This window comes from Neltuma alba, unplaced genomic scaffold (genome assembly GCF_004799145.2).
Source record: "Neltuma alba isolate B1F8T4 unplaced genomic scaffold, ASM479914v2 tig00010187_pilon, whole genome shotgun sequence".
Taxonomy (NCBI): domain Eukaryota; kingdom Viridiplantae; phylum Streptophyta; class Magnoliopsida; order Fabales; family Fabaceae; genus Neltuma; species Neltuma alba.
In genome coordinates, this window is record NW_021635127.1 from 100,554 (window position 1) to 121,867 (window position 21,314).

Here is a 21,314-nt window from a genome sequence, read left to right on the forward strand (position 1 = left end):
TGTTTCAGCCTGTGATTTGATTTTTACTACTGATCGGAGGGGTTTTCCCCGCGGGGATCAGGTATAGGTCTGTTGGACTTTGCTGGGAGGAGTGAGAGGACATTGGACTTACTGATCCTGCCATGTCAATAAAGTAAAGAATCTTCCGTCTCCATAACTATATTTGCCTTTGCATATTAAATTACTTTAAACTATTTATATTTGTTAGTTTTTTAAAACTAATTTACCTTATTTATGAATTGATATATGATCTAATGATCCGAATAAGTATTTTATAAAGATCAGGTAATATATGTTATAATTAAATAAATCTTATATGTAAAACTTTAGACAAGTTTTTGATAAATTATGTTATCAGTATTAGGAAGATTACAGGGAAAGGAATATTAACTACAAATATGATGGAAACCCATTTTGATCATTTACAAATGACAGAATATAAATATAAACAGAAAGTGCGTACCGGGTTATTCCTCTCAAGCTATGTTGACGTTAATGTGACCCTAATCCAAGCCCATATATAGTTATGCTCCTTCAGTCCTTTTAAATATACAGAGAACGAACAGAAAAGATAAAGTAAAGCACAGCGGTGAAGAGAAAGAACATCTCTTTGTATTTCATTTTCTGTGATGAACAGTAACAGTTTCAACGTATATATAAAGTGTGAGCTATTCTAGAATCATCTATAGGGCTTAGCTGTACAAGAGATAAAGTAAAATATCCACTGATGAGTTAGGTTTGGGCTTTGGCATCTGACTTGGGCTTATCATCAAACATGGGCTTGGCATTAGACTTGTGATGATGTGGATCAGTTGATGTGCTAACATTCCCCCGCGAGTCTAAAGGTACAGGTTTGACATTTAGACTCGATCTCAAGCGAGTGTATCTAGATGTGAGAAGAGGTTTTGTGAGTATATCAGCAAGTTGATCTTGAGAAGATACAATAGCAATTCGCAGAGTCTTGGCAGCAACTCTTTCACGCACAAAGTGATAATCCAAGGCAATGTGCTTGGCCCGAGAGTGAAAAACAGGATTTGTTGCTAAGTAAGTGGCTCCCAAATTGTCACAATAAAGCATTGGAGCTGTAGGAAGAGAGATGGTCAATTCACCAAGTAAATTTTGAACCCAAATGAGTTCACTTGTAGCATTGGCTAGTGAACGGTATTCTGCTTCAGTGCTCGATCGTGAAACAGTTGGTTGCTTTTTAGAGCTCCAGGAAATAATATTGGGCCCAAAGAAAACAACAAAACCAGCAGTGGAGCGTAAATCAACAGGACATCCTCCCCAATCAGCATCAGAATAAGCTTCAAGTAGGTGGGGTACAAAAGACGCAGCAGCAGAAAATAAATGTAGAGAGTTAGACCTTTTAATGTGGAGACCATAGTGAGATGTGCCACAGAGGTAACGAAGAATTCGTTTTACTGCTGTCCAATGATGATCTTTAGGATCATGCATGAATTGACACACACGGTTGACAGCATATGAAAGATCTGGGCGTGTGAATGAGAGGTACTGAAGGCTTCCTACTGTACTTCTGTAAAGAGTAGGATCTTTGAATGTTGGACCAGTAGAATCAAGTTTTGAGTTGACAGCCATAGGTGAGGCAACAGGGTGAGCCCGGAGCATATTGGCTTTCTTTAATAGATCCAGAACATACTTTCTTTGAGAAAGAATAATTCCATCAGAGACTTTGTGTACTTCAACACCAAGAAAATAGTTCAAATCACCCAGATCTTTAATTGGAAATGAAGAACTAAGTAGTCGCAATAATTCAGAGATAGCAGAGCCAGATGAACCAGTCAAAATAATATCATCCACGTAAATAAGTACATAAATCTGACATGTAGATGAGTTGAAAATAAATAAGGATGGATCAGATTTTGATGCAACAAAGCCAAGTTGGATAAGTCGAGCACTTAAGCAACAAAACCAGGCTCGGGGAGATTGTTTTAGACCATAAAGAGAGCGATGAAGCTTACACACATGATTGGGGTAGTCAGGATGAACAAAACCTTGCGGTTGAACCATGTAAACCTCTTCATCTAAGGAGCCATGGAGAAAGGCGTTTTGGACATCAATCTGGCGAAGCAACCAACCTTTTGAAATAGCAAGAGAAAGGATAAGTCGAATAGTGACAGGCTTAATGACTGGTGAGAAAGTTTCAGTATAATCGAGTCCCTCTTGTTGATGAAATCCTTTTGCCACAAGTCGAGCTTTAAATCGATCAACAGCACCTGAAGGAGAGTACTTGATTCGGAAAATCCATTTATTGCCAATAACATTTTGACAATTGGTGCGGGGAACCAGAGACCATGTTTTTGTATCAAGTAAAGCTTGAAACTCCTCAGTCATGGCCTTGCGCCATTCTGGAACTTTAAGTGCCTCTGAGACAGTGTTGGGCACGTTTAGTGAAGCAATAGTGGCAGTGAGACCTTTGGGTGGAGGCCATGGGATTGTGCCATCCGTGAAAATCTTCGGTTTGGAGATTTGAGCTCTAGATCTAGTCACCATAGGATGAGTGCGGTTTGGTGGTGGTTGGTGAGAAGCAATAATTAAGGAAGAAGAAGAGGGAGAGGTGGCGGTAGAGTGTGTTGGAGAAGATGAGGACGAGGAAGTGTGAACGCTTGGGTCAAAGGTGGGAGTATCACGTGATGGTGGTGCGGGTGAATTAGTGAGACAAGTGTCATGTGCTGGTGGTGTGGGTGTATTAGTCAAACATGGGCTTGGATTTGAACTTCGGCCGTGAGAAATAAGAGGAAGAAGTGTGGAATTATTGTTGGGCTTGGATTGGGTTATCAAAGTTTGGAAGGGAAATTGATTTTCATCAAAAATAACATCACGAGATGTATATAAGCGTCCAGATTTTGGACTTAAGCAAAGGTAACCCATATGGTTTGGACTGTAACCCAAGAACACACATGATGTGGATCGAGGTTCAAGTTTATGTTTGGTATATGGGCGAAGATTGGGCCAGCAAGCTGACCCAAAAACTTTAAGAAAAGAGTAATTGGGTTTGGTTTTGAAAATCATTTCATAGGGACTGGTTTTGTTGAGTGTGAGAGTCGGAATGCGATTCAAAAGGTAGGTTGCTGTAGAAAAGGCATAGGTCCAGTAATGTTGAGGAATATTGGCATGAGATAATAAACTGAGACCGGTTTCAACAATGGAGCGATGTCGTCTTTCAACAGTGCCATTTTGTGTATGAGTGTGTGGGCAAGTAATGCGATGATGGATACCAAGTGTAGAAAAAAGTTTGTGCAAAGGTCGAAACTCTCCACCCCAATCAGATTGAAATGATTTAATCTTGCGGTTTAATAAATTTTCAACCAGAGTGCGAAATTGAAGAAAGATAGAATGCACTTCATTTTTTGTTTTAATGGGAAACCACCATATATATCTTGAAAAGTCATCAACAAACATACGTAATAACGAAACCCATCAGTAGACACAACTGGGGATGGACCCCATACATCACAAAAAATTAAATCTAAAGGAGCAGTGGAACGATGAGAAGAAGACGGTGAAGGAAGACGATGACTCTTTGAAAGTCTACAGGCCGAACATTGACTTGGAACAAGGGTTGATGAGACAGGTAAAGAGTTGGAAGAAATGATGTGCTGGACTGTGCGGTAGGCCGGATGACCCAAGCGATTGTGCCACTGACTAAGAGAGTACGAACACCAAAACAAGCAACAACGGGTGAAGAAGATGATTTGAGACCTTGAATAGGATAGAGATTATTGATTCTGGGTCCTTGGAAGAGAGTTGTTCTGGTCTTGGCATCCTTCACAAAGAAACAATGAGAATGAAATTCAAAAAAGACATTATTATCAACACAAAATTGAGCAACAGACAGGAGATTTTTAGTGAGGTCAGGAACATGAAGAAGTTTATCAAGAATAAATTTGCCAGAAGGAGAAGAAAAGTGACCAGAACCAGTGTGATGAATAGGAAGAGATGCTCCATCACCAATAAGGACTGAGTCACGACCATCATAAGGATTAGAATGAATGTTGAGATTGGAGAGTTCAGCAGTCATGTGGTTTGTGGCTCCTGTATCTGGGTACCAAAGATCAGCAGATTGAGAAGGAGTAAAAGCAGAATAGTTGGCCGAAAAGGAGTGTGCTGGTGGTGCTTGGAAGGTATGATCATAGCGATGTGGACACGTAACTACTGTGTGGCCAGGGGTGCGACAAAGCTGACATGTGTCGGAAGAGGTTTGGAAAAAATTGGTGTTGCTTTGAGAAAAGTTGCTGTTGCGCCCACCACCACGATTTCTATAGTGCGTACGGCCACCTCTGTTACTACGTTCAAAAGTGCTTCGGCCAATGCCACCACGATTGTTGTTGAAAAATCTGCCACCACGTCCTCTAAAACTTTGAAAACCACGGCCACCGCGGCGAGTAGGAGTGGGTAGAAGTCCATCTGAAGTAACCGCAACATTTGCTGTGATTTGAGAGATTGTGGTGCCAAAGAGTTGAGACTGACGAGCTTCATAAGTAAGCAAGTGACTGAGAATTTCTTCTGGAGTTAAGATATCCTTTCTAGTGGTGAGAGAAGTTACGATGGAGTCAAAATCAGCTCCAAGTCCTCCAAGAAGATATATGTTAAAATCAACATCAGACACAGCATTGCCGGTGGCAGCAAGGGAATCTGCAATAAGAGTGGCTCTCTGGTAATACTCTGACATTGATTCTCCGCCCTTCTTAAGATGAGTGAGTTGTTGGTGAAGTTGAAGATATTTTGCCTGAGATTGTTGAGAATACATTGTCTCCAATGCATGCCACATGGCTCTCGAAGTCTTATGTCTCATAACCTGTGCAATAAGTTTTTCAGACAAAGAGGAGATTAAGAGCGAGAGAATAAGTTGGTCCTGTTCGAACCATTTAATGTAAGCTTGGTTGGGGGTGCCATCTGGAAGTTTTTGTAAGGGAGGTGGGTTAGAACCATCAATGAAGCAGAAATATCTTTGTCCGTAGAGATAAGGTAACATTTGGGCTTTCCAAATAAGGTAGTTTTCTGGGGTAAGCTTGACTGTTATGAAATGGGAGACATTGGAAGGAAGAGACGGTGTGGTTGATAGAGGGGAGGTGATGGGGTCGGAGGTGGCGGAGGAAGATGATTTAGAAGTAGTTATCGGACTTTTTGAAGGATCCGTCATTGTTGACTATTATGGCTCTGGTACCATTTTAAATATACAGAGAACGAACAGAAAAGATAAAGTAAAGCACAGCGGTGAAGAGAAAGAACATCTCTTTGTATTTCATTTTCTGTGATGAACAGTAACAGTTTCAACGTATATATAAAGTGTGAGCTATTCTAGAATCATCTATAGGGCTTAGCTGTACAAGAGATAAAGTAAAATATCCACTGATGAGTTAGGTTTGGGCTTTGGCATCTGACTTGGGCTTATCATCAAACATGGGCTTGGCATTAGACTTGTGATGATGTGGATCAGTTGATGTGCTAACAAGTCCCAATAAGCTCACAACTTCTTCCTATTTTCCCATCATCTTTGGTGTTTTTTTTTTGGGTTAATATCTATAGATTTTTTTTATTAATCATGCAATATATTCGTATTTGTACTTCATAGTATTTATCTATATTTTCTTGATCAAAATTAATTTGAATTTGTATCTAAAAATGCTTGATGGTCTATATACCTTGAGAGAACATAAAACATTTTTCTGTTTTAGTTGTTATTTGTTAATTGTTAATATTGTTTTGTTAATGTCCATAATTCTTTTGCCGATCACATATTTGCACTTCAAATTATTTATTTATATTTTCTCTAACGACATGTATTAAATTGTAGTTTAAATTTACCTTTTAAAAACTGCTTAAAACCCTTTTCTTTTTTCATTGGTCTTTGATGATTTTTTAAATCATCTCTCACACACACACACACGCACACACGCAATTTGTTCATTAAAACGCGCTATGTGAAAATTAATATTCCATTATTGCTTCACCTTTTCTTCTTGGTTCAAGTAGACTTCATCAGCCAGGCTTTACAGGTACCAACGCGTGGTCGTATGCAAAAATAGTTTCAGACACTTACAATACGTGTTCCTTATATCTTTACACAGAGGCATGACTATTCTAGAGAACAAGATAGACCTTTTACAATGCTTTGAGGTACAATTATAACGTAGTTACTAATTATTACTTACAATATTTTTCAGCTTTATATTAAAATATCCATAAGCCAATCTGCAATTGTTATATATTCTTATTCGCTAGAGACTATAAGTAAGAATCAACTATATAGAGATAACTACAATTAAGATATATGCGCAAGACATTTGCCTGCGTCATCAATCGTCATATTGTTGGGGGGAAAAAAGAAATTTGACGTTAATAACCGTAGCTAGCCCCAGTCCATTATTTTGATACTTTCATATGTGAGAGTTCTCATCATTGTACTTTAATAATAACTTCCGGTCCTAATCAATATAAAAGTTAGTTGACTAATTTAAATAGATTAAAAAATTTTAGTTATTTGCAATAAATAATTTTTTTTCTTTCCTAAAATATCCTTACTAATCATATGTATTAATTAGAATTATTTAATATGTGCGACTATTATAAAAACTACTTTTTTTTAAAAAAAATATATAATAACCAAAGTAGATCGGAGTCTTTTATTTAAGATAAAATTGAATATCAAATTAATTCGTTAAAGATTGGAGTAGTATTATTCTAAGATGCTTCCCACAAAATGGCCAAATTTTTTGACAAGGGAAATTATTACCTAGAAACAACCAAGTCGCATTAGAGGGGAATCAAAATTTCACGTATGATCGACGATCTTGTTCCCTCGCATGGTCCCAGGATCAGTGGCAAAAAGGCTCGCGGGTAAATCGAGGCGCCATGTAGATAATTAATTAATGGGAAAATTATAATAAAGTTTCAAGAAAGCAAAATAACTACCAACAAGCTAATTTTAATAACAAGTTAAAAGTTATCAGTTTCTACTCTGAAACTAGTCATTATAAGTTGTTTAGGTTATTATTGAGATTTTTTAGTAATTAAATTTTTTCTTTGGAATTTGATTGCAATTTTCCCTTAACTAATTTGATATCCTTACAACCTCAATTCTTTCTAATAATGGATCTGGTTTTAATATATTAGAATGTGCGCAAATTGTGACAACTGAAATGTATGGAATGGAACCACTAAACAAGTTATCACTGAGGTGCAGATCGAAAGGTGAGGATGGAAATCTAATAGAATATGATTGATGATGTTAAATGATTATCATAGAGATAAAAATGGACAAGAGAGGAAAGGTTAGGATTGAAAGATGTAAAGATAAGATTATTTGATGAAAGGCTATCAAATAAAGCTCTTGAAGATTCAAGCCAAAGTTAAAGGTCATTACTGACGTGAAGTTATTATAGAAGAGATCAAGGTCATGAGAGAAGAAAAATAAAAATGAGAAGATAAAAAGTGAAGATTATGGGATGAAAAGTTGCAATTTTGTTGACAGAACTGTTGAAGGTTGGAACAGAAGTTGAAGGGCCATTAAAATGATGATGCGTTCAAGTTATTAACAAAGAGATTAAGGGTGACAACAGAAGAAGAATGGTTGGAAGGAGAAGCAGACAGAGGAAGGTTATGGTCATAAGAAATGTCACATCATCGACTGCGGCCACATCTTAGAGTTGCTAACATCACTCACTTCACTCAAGGCGAGATTTGTTAATAAAGTAATATTAATTGTGCCTCTCAAAATAAGTGAGTCTGAACTACCAAGATTAAGAATTTGAACATGACCTGTTTGCTTGCTGCAAAAAGAGACTCACATTTCCATTGAAGTAATATTAGTAATGACAATGTCCATAAACTTAAAAAAGCCGAAGATCGTTAATATCAATAATTTTGCGTTATGCTATATGAGTTGACTTGACTATAGACTTGGAAAGCTGTGGTATTTGGAATATAATTACTTCTCTGTCACAGGATAACAGTATTATTGAACATTTTAATGTGTGTTTGGACTCTAACTAGGAATGCTTAAAAATCATTTGGAACAAGAAAAAAAAAAGTGAATTGAATGAAAAATGTAGGCTTCAGATAGCTTTTTTTTTTTAAAAAAAAATATTTTTGGGGGGAAAAAATCATAAAATTGAAGCAATTTTTTCTGATTTCTGATTTTTTTTTTTGTGTCATTCAAATTAGTTTATGTTCAACTGATTTGTTTTTGGGCAAAAACCTATTTAAACATAGAATACACTATATTAATAAACTTTTATCTCAATTTCAATTTGCAAAAGTCAGTTAAATAAAATTTATTTTTAAAAATGTTAATCCAAACAAGTCGTTAATGGCCCAGTTTTGTTTGATAGGACTAATCAAGAGTTTATTACACGTTATAAAGACAAAAGCGACTTTATTGGTGTCGGAGTTTCGTTTGGGCTAAGCAACGAAAGCCTAATTAAAATCTATAAACCTGAAAAAGTGATAGATTTGCTTCTTCTTCTTCTTCTTTTTTGTGTCAACGTACAAGATGTACTAAACCTGCGTTAATTAGTCAAACTTTTATGCAGACTAATTAAAGATTATTCCGCGCGGTACAAAGACGAAATTTGCATATTGGAAAAGATGTGGAGTTTCTGTAGCAATTCGGACCGCCATATTATGGTTTAATTTTTCAATCTACTCTTATTTATATATTGATCTACTTCAATTTTGACAATAATTTTGTGCAAGTGTTTGGAAAAGAAACAATATAAATGCATATAAACTATAAGGTCTATACAACATTTCACCCTTATCATAACACTTCTCTCATGCTCTGTAATTTCTTTTTATTCTTTCGATTCAATATAATCTCTCTCTGCAGATCTCATTAGACTGTTCTATGTCATCAACATAAGATATTAGTAGAAAAATCAGTCTAATTTTAAGCATTTTCCAAGATATTATCTCTTTTATTCGTCGAATGAGAGGGGGAAAAGAATCTAATTGTGACTCAAAATAAATGAATCACTCAACTTTTGGCATTTTGAAAGAGACCCTAATGGAAGCCTGAGTTCTCAAGTGCTTATAAATTACAGGAAATTACATAATTGGACATTCTTATTCTTTTTGTCAGATACATATTGGATATTCTAAAGGACTGAATTGTTACTGGGTTGCCTAATTGACACCCATTGGGCCGAAGACCATTAGCTAGAAAACCAGAACTATCCTTCTAAGATCCAGTAAGCCCATAACGTCTTCATTTACCAGTTGCGGTGGTTAAATCATTCAATTATTCTCAACTCCCTTCAATTTTCAACATTCGTAAACAAACTTTTCTTTTTCTTTCTTTTTTAATTGTGACTATAAGGTAAGATAAGATTTCAATCTTCCATCAATAATAAAATGCCGACATATTGAATAAAAAATATTAATTTGGAGTCGAAAGGTGTGGTGTTTATGAATAATGTGAAATGTTTACAACGACAATCATTTATGATGCAGCAGCAGATAACCTGAAGAAAATTATACATTTTCATGTTTGTTTTTTTTCTATTTATCATCATCGGGAAGGGAACAATGATGAGAATAATATTTTTAAGTTTGACCAAGAGATTAAACTATAATGCTTCCCCCCAGCCAATAGCTTTTTCTTCACTCTAATTTTACTAAATTAAACAAAACCTCAAATTAAAATATGTCGAAAACTTTCTCAAAAATATAAGTACGGTAACTAACAGCCATGCACAGATTTATGTTTAAAAATATTATACACTTTTTGGTTGCTTCTTGCTTGAGTTCTCTTATTAAAATTCTTCTGGGTCGACGAAAATGGAAAACAGCATAAAATAAGTAATAAATAACTCATTTTCATCACTTTTCCTTTAATGATGATAGGCTCTCGTGCGATTGGGGGAAAAAAAACAGAGAGAGAGAGAAAAAAAAAAGGTAATCTCTTGATATGTCTTAACCTAGCTAGAAATCTAGAAAAAAGTAATTACGTCACAAAAATAGTTTTTTGTTTTTACAACTATTGTAATGTATCATAAAACTCCTATGAAATACAGTATAAGTTTATTCTTGAATACAATTTAAAATATAAGAAATAAAACAGCTGAAAAGAAAGAGAGAAAACACAAGATCATTTATCCTCGTTCAAATTAATATGTCCTAAGCACAAAGCAAGGGATTTTTATTATAATTATAACACACAAAGCAACCCAAACATAGACACAGATTACTAAAAACAATATATTAGGTAGGTTTATGTTTACCACTTTTTATTTCCGTCTTTTCTAAGCTTCCTAAAGCATAGAATACAAGACCCTCCAACATATCTAGATCCCAAGTTTTACAACTTTCCTCCCCAGATACATGGTTTAAGCAGAGGAAGAGGAAGAGGGAACTAGTTTCACTACTCATTATCTTATGAGCACTCTAGGCTCATTAGATCTGTACCATTTATATTTGATTTAAATAGTTCAGATTTAAAATCTTTAATTAATTATTTTTAAATAAAAAATCTATTTTTTGAAAGAATGATAGTTAAAAGATTATTTTTATTTTAGATTCTATGTATATTAAAATAATTATTTTGAACAAATAAAAATAATGAAGAAATCAAATCCGGACCATCCAAATAAAATATGAACAGTCTAGATCTGATGAGTTTAGAATACTCATCGAAATAATGAGTACCGAAATTGGTTCCGAGAAAGAGGTATCTTAATTACAAAAGAGAGCTCATGCAGAATAATCTACACATTAAAACACAACGCCTTCGAAATATTTAACTTCATTGTCCTCTATCTTCGTTCCTCAAAATTTGTTAAATACTGTATATAGCTTCAATCGCAGCCCATGACTGCAGGACAAGACCTTCCTTTGAATGCGCCAATTTGTTCAACAATAACAAATATCTATCTTCAATGCTTTGCAATAATTCAATCAAATCAATGTATAAGTTCTACTTCATGAAATTATGGACTTCAGATTTTGTTCTTGATCAGCAGAACTTTTTGTTTTTTTGACCAGCATTGATCATCAGCAGAACTGTTTCATCAATAGCTTCAGTTAATCATATCAATAAAAAGCCAACAGATAATCTTTTCATACGGATAATTCAAAACAAAAAAAAATCATTTCAAAACTTATAATGGTAGATATGCTGGAATCATATTTTGAATTATGCCGACATATATTAACTTCGTAAACAGGGCAATCATACAAGCATCAAGCTTTGTATATCCTCAATTAGTACACAACAGATAAGACTTAAAAAGCAATGACTTTTATATCCTCAATTAGTACACAACAGATAAGACTTAAAAGGCAATTACTAAGACATCACCAGTTCAATTAAATGCTAGAAGTGAAGATCATTAGAAGTACAATATATTTCAAAATTTGTGCAACAAACCATCATTACTTATATCATAACTTCATCCAATACCGATCTACAAGAGAACAGGCCCTGTGAAAAAACAGAGTAGCATATTAAGCATTTCCTAGTAATTCCATAGATAAGATTATTTGATTGTTATTATGTTAATTTTCCTATAAGTTAGTCGAAAGCCTGAAATATTATAGCTTAAAAATACCCATACAGTGTCCAATTATGACTTTTATTTGAACAAAATGTGTGTCTACATTGATATATAGACTCTAGTAATTTACTATCACATGGTTATTATAAGTAAGAGTTGAATGGAAGCAAGAGCAGCAAGAGGAAAGATATAAATCATTACCTCGTGGCTGGTGAGGCCATTTAACCACGTAGTGCCTGTTTGGCAGTAGGGGTGTTCACGAGACGGATCGGGACCGAGACAGGCCGTCCCGGTTCCGTCCCGATGAACAGTAACGGGACAGATTTTCTGTCCCGTGTCCCGGCCCGTCCCGAGGTTGTCCGGTCCCGGTCGGGACGGGACGATCCGGGACGGGACCGGGACGTCCCGAAATATATATTTTTTTAATTTTTTTTAATTTTTTTAAATTTTTTTTAAAAAAATCTGATTTTTTTAATTATATTTTTTTGAGCTTAAATCTTATAAAAACATCTTTTTTATTTGTTTGGGCACTCTTAAACAAAAGCTCAAAATATTACATATAATAGTTATTAAAAACTCTAAACAAAAGCTTTTAACACAATAAAACTTGCTAAAAAATCTAATCATCAATAATCTCAAATAATTAACAAATATAAAAACTCTAAATAAATATATCCATAGTTCTATACAATAGTCTCAAATCTTAAAAAAATATGAAAAAAATGATATTATATAAAAAGTTAAAAAAATTAATTTTTTTTTAAAAAAAGGGACCGGGACGGGACGACCCCGTCCCGTGTCCCGTCCCGTCCCGGTCCCTTTTTTGTCCCGTCCTGGTTTGTCCCGTCCCGAAAAATTTCGGGACGGATCCGTCCCGTCCTAATAAAACCGGGACCGGAACGGGCCGACCGGGACGGGCCGGCTTTGAACACCCCTATTTGGCAGTGTTTAAAGTGGCCCATAAACTACTTATTTTAGACAAAAGCCTGGTTGAAAAATTATATCATGTTCGGGAGGGCTTGTGTGTAATTGGGCTTGTGGTTCATAAGCTGCGTAACTAAGCGTTTCAAAATAAGCTCTTCTTAGGAGCTTATTTGAAGAGTTTGTTCTGGACTGTGGTGTGCCAGAAATCATTTCTTTTTTATTTTTTTCGCTGCCATTATTCCCTCATCCACTTTCGTATTTTCTTGACCAGAGCTATCATTTCCCACGACTCATCCCTTCTACAGCCCAACGAGCTTCGTCACCTCCTTGCCAGAAGCTCCATCGCTGGTCGCCGTGAGCTTTGTTTAGGGTCTTTGAATATTTTTTAATAAAAATGTTTGGGGTCTTTGAATATTTTTTGAGGATCGCCGAGGAAATCCCTAGCGCCATCAAGGAAATGGTTTTGAAACGATATCAAGAGCTATTACACGACCACGTGGCAATCGAAGAAGACTGGATGCCGATTCTGTCGGACCCAGATGATCCTGATCACTGGAAAATGAACGAACATGGGTACATACGAAATTTTTCAATTCACTTTAATTGCATTTCATTCCTCCCCCCGTTTCTTTTTTTTAGTTTTCTTGATTTTGTGGGTTTTTCTTATGAATTGCTAAGAAATTATCGTCAATGACCGATTTCAATTTCTCTTTATCATATTGATTGATCTTGGTGTGTTGCCTCTCTCAACGACTGTAAATTTTTTTAGATTGTTGATTCAAAAAAGCATATGATCGGTGTGATAAAAAAGAAAAAACTGAATTGCAGAGGCTAATAAGGAACGAACGAAAAAAGAAGCAATAGTGCAGAAAGGGAAGAATGGATGGAGAAAAACACGTTTGATTCAGAGGAAGATGAGGAAGAAAAGTGCAGAGGCAAAGATAAAGAAGATGACTGAAAGGACGACGCCCATGAAACTTTATTTGTTCTGAATTGTTCTTTTTTATTTTTCAATTTTCGGTTTTTGTTATGAGCTTTGGATGGCAAATACGATGTTAATTAGGGGCCAAAGAGTAAATAAATCTAGTTGACCTTCCTCTAGCAAATTTGATTTTAATAAATCTCTATAAAATGCCTTCACCGCAATACCTTTATCAAACATTTGTATCCCTACAAATAGTAATAAGAGAAATTTAATTAACTGACCCTTTATTTCCGTATTATAATTTAGGTGCACTATTATTTTTTTTTAAAAAAATCAATATGTATATTATAAAATTAGAGCCCATTTTTACGTTTACTTAACTGTAGGTATCCGCATCATTGAGTTATGCTATTTTTTAAACTTCTGTACATTTTTATTAAAAAATATTCGAAGACCCCAAACTCTACGACTGTTATTGAATTCATTTGTTAAATTTCACTTTTTCATATTAAATTAATTTTAAATTTATTATATTATGTCAATTTATTTTTTTTATCATATTTCACTTTATATTTAAAATATTTCTTATGATTTCTCTAAATTTTTCAAATTTAATTCACTCATTAAATTTCACTCCTTCATTATATTATCTCAATTCATTTTTTTTTTTCATGTTTCACTTTATATTTAAAATATTTTTATGATTTTTTTAAATTTTTAAAATTTAATTCACTCATTAAATTTGACTTCTTCATATTAAATTATTTTAATTTCATTATATTATGTGAAATTATTTTTTTAATCATGTTTCATTATTTATTAAAACTCATACCTATTTGGGTCATTTTATAACCAAATTTATTTTTACTCAATCATAATCCAGACAACTTTTTACTAATATCATTTTTCCAAACTAACTTTTCTGAGTTCCAATCTAAATACAATTCAGCTTATCTAATTTAACTTTTACCCAACTTCACTTTTTCAAAAGTCAAATTGATAATAAGTTATTTTTCCAATCGCTAATCCAAATGAACCCATAAACTACAACCATGACATGGACTTTCTCTGTTGCTGTGTTCACAACCTCTAGTAGGCTTGTCTCCAAGTTCAGTCGAAGAGCAACGGCCCTAGAAAGGACCACAATCCTTGGATTTATATTTAAAAGCCATGGATTTATATTTAAAAATATTAGACACTTTTTGGTTGCTTTTTGTTTGAGTTCTTTTATTAAAATTCTTCTGGGTCGGCGGAAAGGGAAAACAGTATAAAATAAGTAATACATAAATTATTTTCAGTCCTTTTCTTTTAATGATGATGGGCTCTCATGCGATTTGTTAACAAAAAAATGTAATCTCTTTATATGCGTTAACCTAGAAATCTTTTAAGAAAAAGTAATTACGTCACAGAAATATTTTTCTGTTTCTATAACTATAGTAATGTATCATAAAATTCCTATGAAATACAGTATAAGTTTATTCTTGGATATAATTTAAAATATAAAAAATAAAACAACCGAAAAGAAAGAGAGAAAGCACAAGATCATTTGTGCCTATTCAAATTAAAATGTCCCATGTCCAGGCCCCGGGCACAAAGCAAGGGATTTTCATTATAGCCGGTAATTATTATAACATACAAATCAATCCAAACATAGACTTAGATTACTAAACACAATCTATAAGCTATGTTTATCTATGCCACTTTATATTTTTGTTTTCTGTAAGCTTCCTAAAACAAAGAATACAAGGCTCTCTAAGCATCATTACTTGGATCATGACTTCATCCGATGCCAAATTGTAGGAGGAACAGATCCTGTAAGGAACAGAGTAGCGTGTTAAGCATTCCCAAGTAATTCTATAGATAAGATTACTTGATTTTTGTTATCTTAGTTTTCCCATAAATTAGTCAAAAACCTAAATGTTATAGCTTAAAAACATTTATACAATGTCCAAGTACGATTTTTATTTGAGCATCAGTAATAAGTTAAAAATGCTTGTCTATATTAACATATCAACTCTAGTAGTTTCCTATCACATGGTTATTATAAGAACAGCAAGAGGAAAAATATAAATCATTACCTTGTGGCTAGTCTCTGATGGTGAGGTATTTAAGCACATAAACCACAACCATGACATAGACTTCACATGTTACTGCGTTCACAAACCTGTAGTAGGCTTGTCTCCAAGTTTGGTTGAAAAGCAACAGCCCCATAAAGGCCCAGAATCCAACAGGAAATCCCAATCCCATGCTCAAGTAAAATTCTCGAGAGAACAATGAGGCATCTTTTTCTTCATCCTAATTAGCTTCTTAAGGTGGCGACATGTTATCTTCTAGGCACTTTTTGTTCAGTGACAATACACAAAGATCAAGGTTTCCTTCATAACATGAAGCATTAAAGCTTTGCAACTATGTTCCTATCAGGATTTTTCTAGAGAGACTATTGTTTGACAAGTCTAATACACCAAGACAATCAATATGAACAAGGCTTGGAGGAATTGGGCCTAATAACTTATTATTTGACAAATCTAGAAATTCTAGAGATTCCAAATTGCCAATCTTCATAGGTATCTCTCCACTTAGCTGGTTTCTTGATAAATTTAGGGAAACCAATCCCAACAAAGAAACGAGTTGGTTTGGTATTTTTCCTGTTAAAGCATTACTAGAGAGATCAATGCCTTTAAGGAAAAATGTTGGCATCTTAAACACCTGATCCTCACCTTTCCATGCTAAGCTTATATAGAATTCAAAAGATTCATTGAGACTGAGACAGGTTGTCCAATTGATTGTATATGTATGGCCACTATCAATTAGGTTGGCGTCCTTTTGCCCCATAACAATAAACTTTTGAAGACAATATGGAGTTTCATTTGATAACATATTATGAGAGAGATCCAAAAGCCAAATCTGCATTGAGTGACAAAGATGCAAAGGTAAACTATCATTTAAATGGTTCATCCACAAGCTTAGAGCTTCTTAACTACCTAAGGCTTTTCCCAATCCATGAAGGTATTGGACCAAACAACTTATTCTTTGACACATCCAACAATAATAACTTAGAACAATTCACCAAAGAGAAAAGAAGTTCTCTAGTCAAACTATTATTGCTCAAAATCAAAGCCTCCATATTCACAAGGAGTCCTCAAGATGATGGGATTTCTCCTAATAAATTATTGTTGCTCAAATCAACAAACTCCGACACATTTAGTTGGCTCCAACAATTAGGTATGTGCCCTTTTAATTGATTGTTTGATAGGTCTAAAATGACAATGCATCCATCCTCAATTTGCCCACAGACAAGTGGAATCAAATTTGAGAATTTATTTTTAGAAAGATGAAGTTTTGATGCTTACCAAAGAAATGATGGAATTGCACCTTTAAAGTTATTTGAATTCAAAATAATTCTTGGCCGATAATTGAACATCAGTGGTAAATTTGAGATTTCACCAGAAAAATTGTTGAATGAGATGCTCATGTAATACATGTTTTTTAACAGTGGCCAAAACCATTCTAGCATAGTACTTGAAAGCGTGCTATCAGAGATATCCAAATATAGTAATTGATGTTGATTACGAAGCCAAGTTGGAAAATTAGGACCTATCATGCAAGAAGCCATACCCATAACTTGTAACTGAAAAGGAGGAATCCAACTGGTGCTGATTTCCTAGCTCAGTGGATTGTGAGACAATGATAAGGCCAACAAGTTAGAAAGATTTTTGAAATGTGATTTGGTGATTACGCCTCCTAAATTATTCCCATGCAAATACAGAATGTCCAATTGAGATATCAATCCCATGCTTTTAGGTATTTTTCCTTCTAGTTGGTCAGCAAAGAGATCCAAAACTTGCAAAAAGGAAAAACTCAAAAGATTAGGTAACATGCCTGTTAGTCGATTTCCTCCTAAATCCAAAATTCTTAATGAATGTCTATGGCACCATGATATATTAGAAATGAACCTTGGAAGGTCCCCACTAAAGTTATTGTAGCTTAGTGTTAAGCTGTTCAATGTGCATATATTCCTTAGTAATGTTGGGACTTCACCTTAGATATGATTATAGGAGAGATCAAAAACTTCAAGAGACTTCATTATGTTTCCAAAACCATCCGGAATGAAATTGCCAAGGAAGTTATCACTGAGGTGCACTTTATGAAGATTAAAGGTGAAGTTAGAAATCCAATAGAATATGGTTGATGATGTCAACTGATTTTGAGACAGATCAAGATGGATAGGAGAAGGTTGGGATTGAAAGATGTCAAGATAAGATTATTTGATGTAAGGCTACAATTGCTTAAATAAAGTGCTTGAAGATTTGAGCCAAAGTTCAACGTCATTACTGATGTCAAGTTATTATAAGAGAGATCAAGAACAATGAGGGAAGAAAAATGAAAATGAGAAGATAGAAAGTAGAGATTATGAGATGAAAGATTGCAATTTCTCAAATAAAGTTGTTGAAGATTGGAGCTGAAGTTGAAGGGCCATTGAAACAGCGATGGGTTCAAGTTATTATAAGAGAGATCAAGGGTGACAAGAGAATAAGAATAGTTGTGAGAAGCAGACAAAAGGTTATAGGCATTAGAAATGCCACATCCTCTCAGTCTCAATTCTGTTTGTTTCGGCACAAGTTTACCAATCATGTGTAGCCACATCTAAGAATCACCAACATCACTCACATAACTCAATCAAGATTTGTTAATAAAGAGAGCTTTGATATCCACTTTGCATCACCATTGTTTTTGTCGTCTACTGTGAGATTCATATTTTAACCAAGCTGCAATGTGTGCAACATGGACAGATTCCTGAGTTGATAAGGAATCACTCCAACAAGATAATTTCCTCCAAGATTAATGTACTGCAACTTGGAAGGATTTCCAAGTTGCCAAGGGATAGCTCTATCCAAGTAATTGTTACTTCGATCAACATATTGTAAGTTTGAAAGCTTTCCCAGTTGATTGGGAATATGCCCAACTAAAACAAAATCAGAGAGGTTGAGATACCTTAAGTTGGTGAATGACTCTATGGATTGAGGGATGTCACTTTGATAGAAATTATTGTCACTGAGATCCAAATGTTTTAGATCATGCAACTCACTCAACAACGTAATATTACTGATACCAGCCATATAAAGTGGACCTGAACCGTGGAGATCAAGGATTTGAATGTGACCTATTTGGTTGCCACAATGAACTCCTTTCCAGTTGGAACAATCTTCATTATCTCCGTCCCTCCATGTGGATAGTATACTAGAGTCAGTGTAGATGCCTTGTTTGAACAACAGAAGAGCTTTCCTCTCCTTCTCGATGCACTTCTTCAATGCTTCACCATCAGTGGCCAAACTGAGCCTTGTATGTAGCAACAACAGCAATGTCAATAATGCATAACAAAATTTGAACAAACAGCCCATCACAACAACAAAATAGCTTCAATATAAGTTCAAAAGTGAAACAACTAGAGTGGATTAACACACAGTTCTTGGATAACCGTGGTTTCTTTTTGTTTATTGTTCTCAGCTCATGAGATTTTGAGAGGTATAAATAGTTGATGGTAGAATTTTTATAGAGTTCATTGTTATGGTTGTTATATTACTCTATAAAATTACGAGTCAATTAAAGTCTTCCTCTTTTTGCCCCACTCAATGTAGAAATATCCCTCAAATAAATTAAAAAAGGCAAAGTATATTCCATCACTGATTTTCCAAGAAGCTTCACGGCCATCATAAATTATATTAGACTAAACTAAGTGACGACGAAGCTGCAGTAATCTTACCTTTACATAGGATATAAATACACACACACATATATATTGTACATTAACTTTAAATAAATCATAATTTGTGAAAATTATGCTTATTTGTACATTTGGTGTCAAAACAAAAAGACATTAAAATATTGAGAATAATTTAGAATAAAATTTAAACTATTCAACTTTTAAATGAACAATTAAAATATATATGCTCATATGTTATATCCAGATCCCCTGGTAACTGGGGATATTGTGAGTTGAGGTGCGTTCGATATGCAGACCATAGATAAATAATCATGATTATTTATTCACTGTACAGCTTAATAGACGGTTGGGAAAGATTTAGCTACGTCTAGAATTAACGACATGTACATTATACGAGAAGAAACATTTTGAGATAAATATTTTTTTTGGCCGGCTTGAGATAAATAACTTGATTTCAAATCATTCAATCACTTAAATCACTACATACGCATCCTTAAAAATACAATCTATAAGTTAAATCACATAATTTGACATTTTATAAAATATTAGAAAAAATAACATAACTATATATAGGCTTTTATATATAGAGAGTTTCGAAAATAATATAACTAACTAATAACTTGTATGTTTTTCCAATGAAGAAAAGTCATCAGAAGATATTATTTCAATGAAAATAAATGACAATATTTTCTCGGAGTTCATAATATTGAGAATTTTGCTGATGTTGGATACAGTGCTCTTGTAAGATATTATTATTTTGCTTCGACAAAAATATTGTCTTTTCTAACCAAACATTTTATCACACAGACATACACAAATATTTTTTCACAGAAATTGAAGTAGAATTATTAAAATACCTTTTCATTATTTTAATGTATTTTTAGGCCATTCTCTCCTCACATCTTCACGGATTATGTTGATATAAATGGCTTACACAGATGATAAAGAGAAAAAGATATTTGGACTATTAATTATGCACCAAATTTGTCGTTTAAGTATTGTGTCTTAGTTATTTTGAACGAAACAACATTTTAAATTTTTTTTATTTTCAACTTGTAAATTAAAATTTCATTTTAAATAAATTACCCTTATGAATGATGGTTTCTTGTCGATCACACCCGTCCTCTTCGGCAAATATAAAAATCATCCCTAGACTTTTCTCAACTCTGACTTTCACTCTATTCAGAAAACTTGGTGGGAAAAATGGCAAAGAAGAGTATAATCTGGTCCCTCAAAATGAGTGGCCAAATCTCCATGGTGAATATTCAATAACGAACCACCATTTTCACTCTAATTTAATTTCCACATGTCAGACGAAAGTGTCCATCCTAGGCTTCGGGATTAACTATCATCTACGCTCTAATTTCAAATTGATGCAGTTTCTTGGAAAGCACCATTCAACTACTATAAGAAAATATTTACGGAGAATAAAAAATTTCAGAGACCATAATGCCAGAAACGAAACAACATGTATTCAAGAAAAAAGAAAAAAAATCATTGGAAAAAAATAGTTCTTGTCATCAGGAAACTAAATACCTTTGTCCAATTATTGGTTTTATAAGGGAGACCCTTAAAGAGCTTAATGAAGGAAATTTGAGCAAAGAAAAGGCATCACAGGAAAGGATTCATAATAACTCACTAACTATTTCCTAACAATTTCTTGAGATGTTTACATTAAGCCAACTTATTTTAAAGTATCAAAACCAATCCCATCAATGTAAAATATAAATTTTATAACAAGTTTACAGTTATAGTATCTCTATGTCTCACTATGAATTAATTGCATGCGGATGGACCAGAAATATTGATACGTACATATTTCGAGTTGTCACCGAGTGTTGATACTCACTACAAAAAAATAGTCTATTAGCAACGGAAAATATTCCATTGCAAATTCCGTTAGTAAATAGGCTTAGCGACGGAATTTTGCGACGAAATATTTCTGTTACAAAATTTCGTCGCTAATTCTGTCGCTAAATTCCGTCACTAATTTCTACTCCTATTTTTTGACAGATTTTTTGACAGAATTTGTTTCCGTCGCAAAATTCTATCACAAAATCCATCGCTAACATGAAATTCACAAAATTCTACATTATGATTATAAAATTTGAAAAATTTATATAATATAATAGTGTAATTATTTAGACATGTATTTTAACAATTTATATATCTATACATATATATAAAATATAATAGTTTAATTATTTATACATATTTTCTGTTGGGAAAT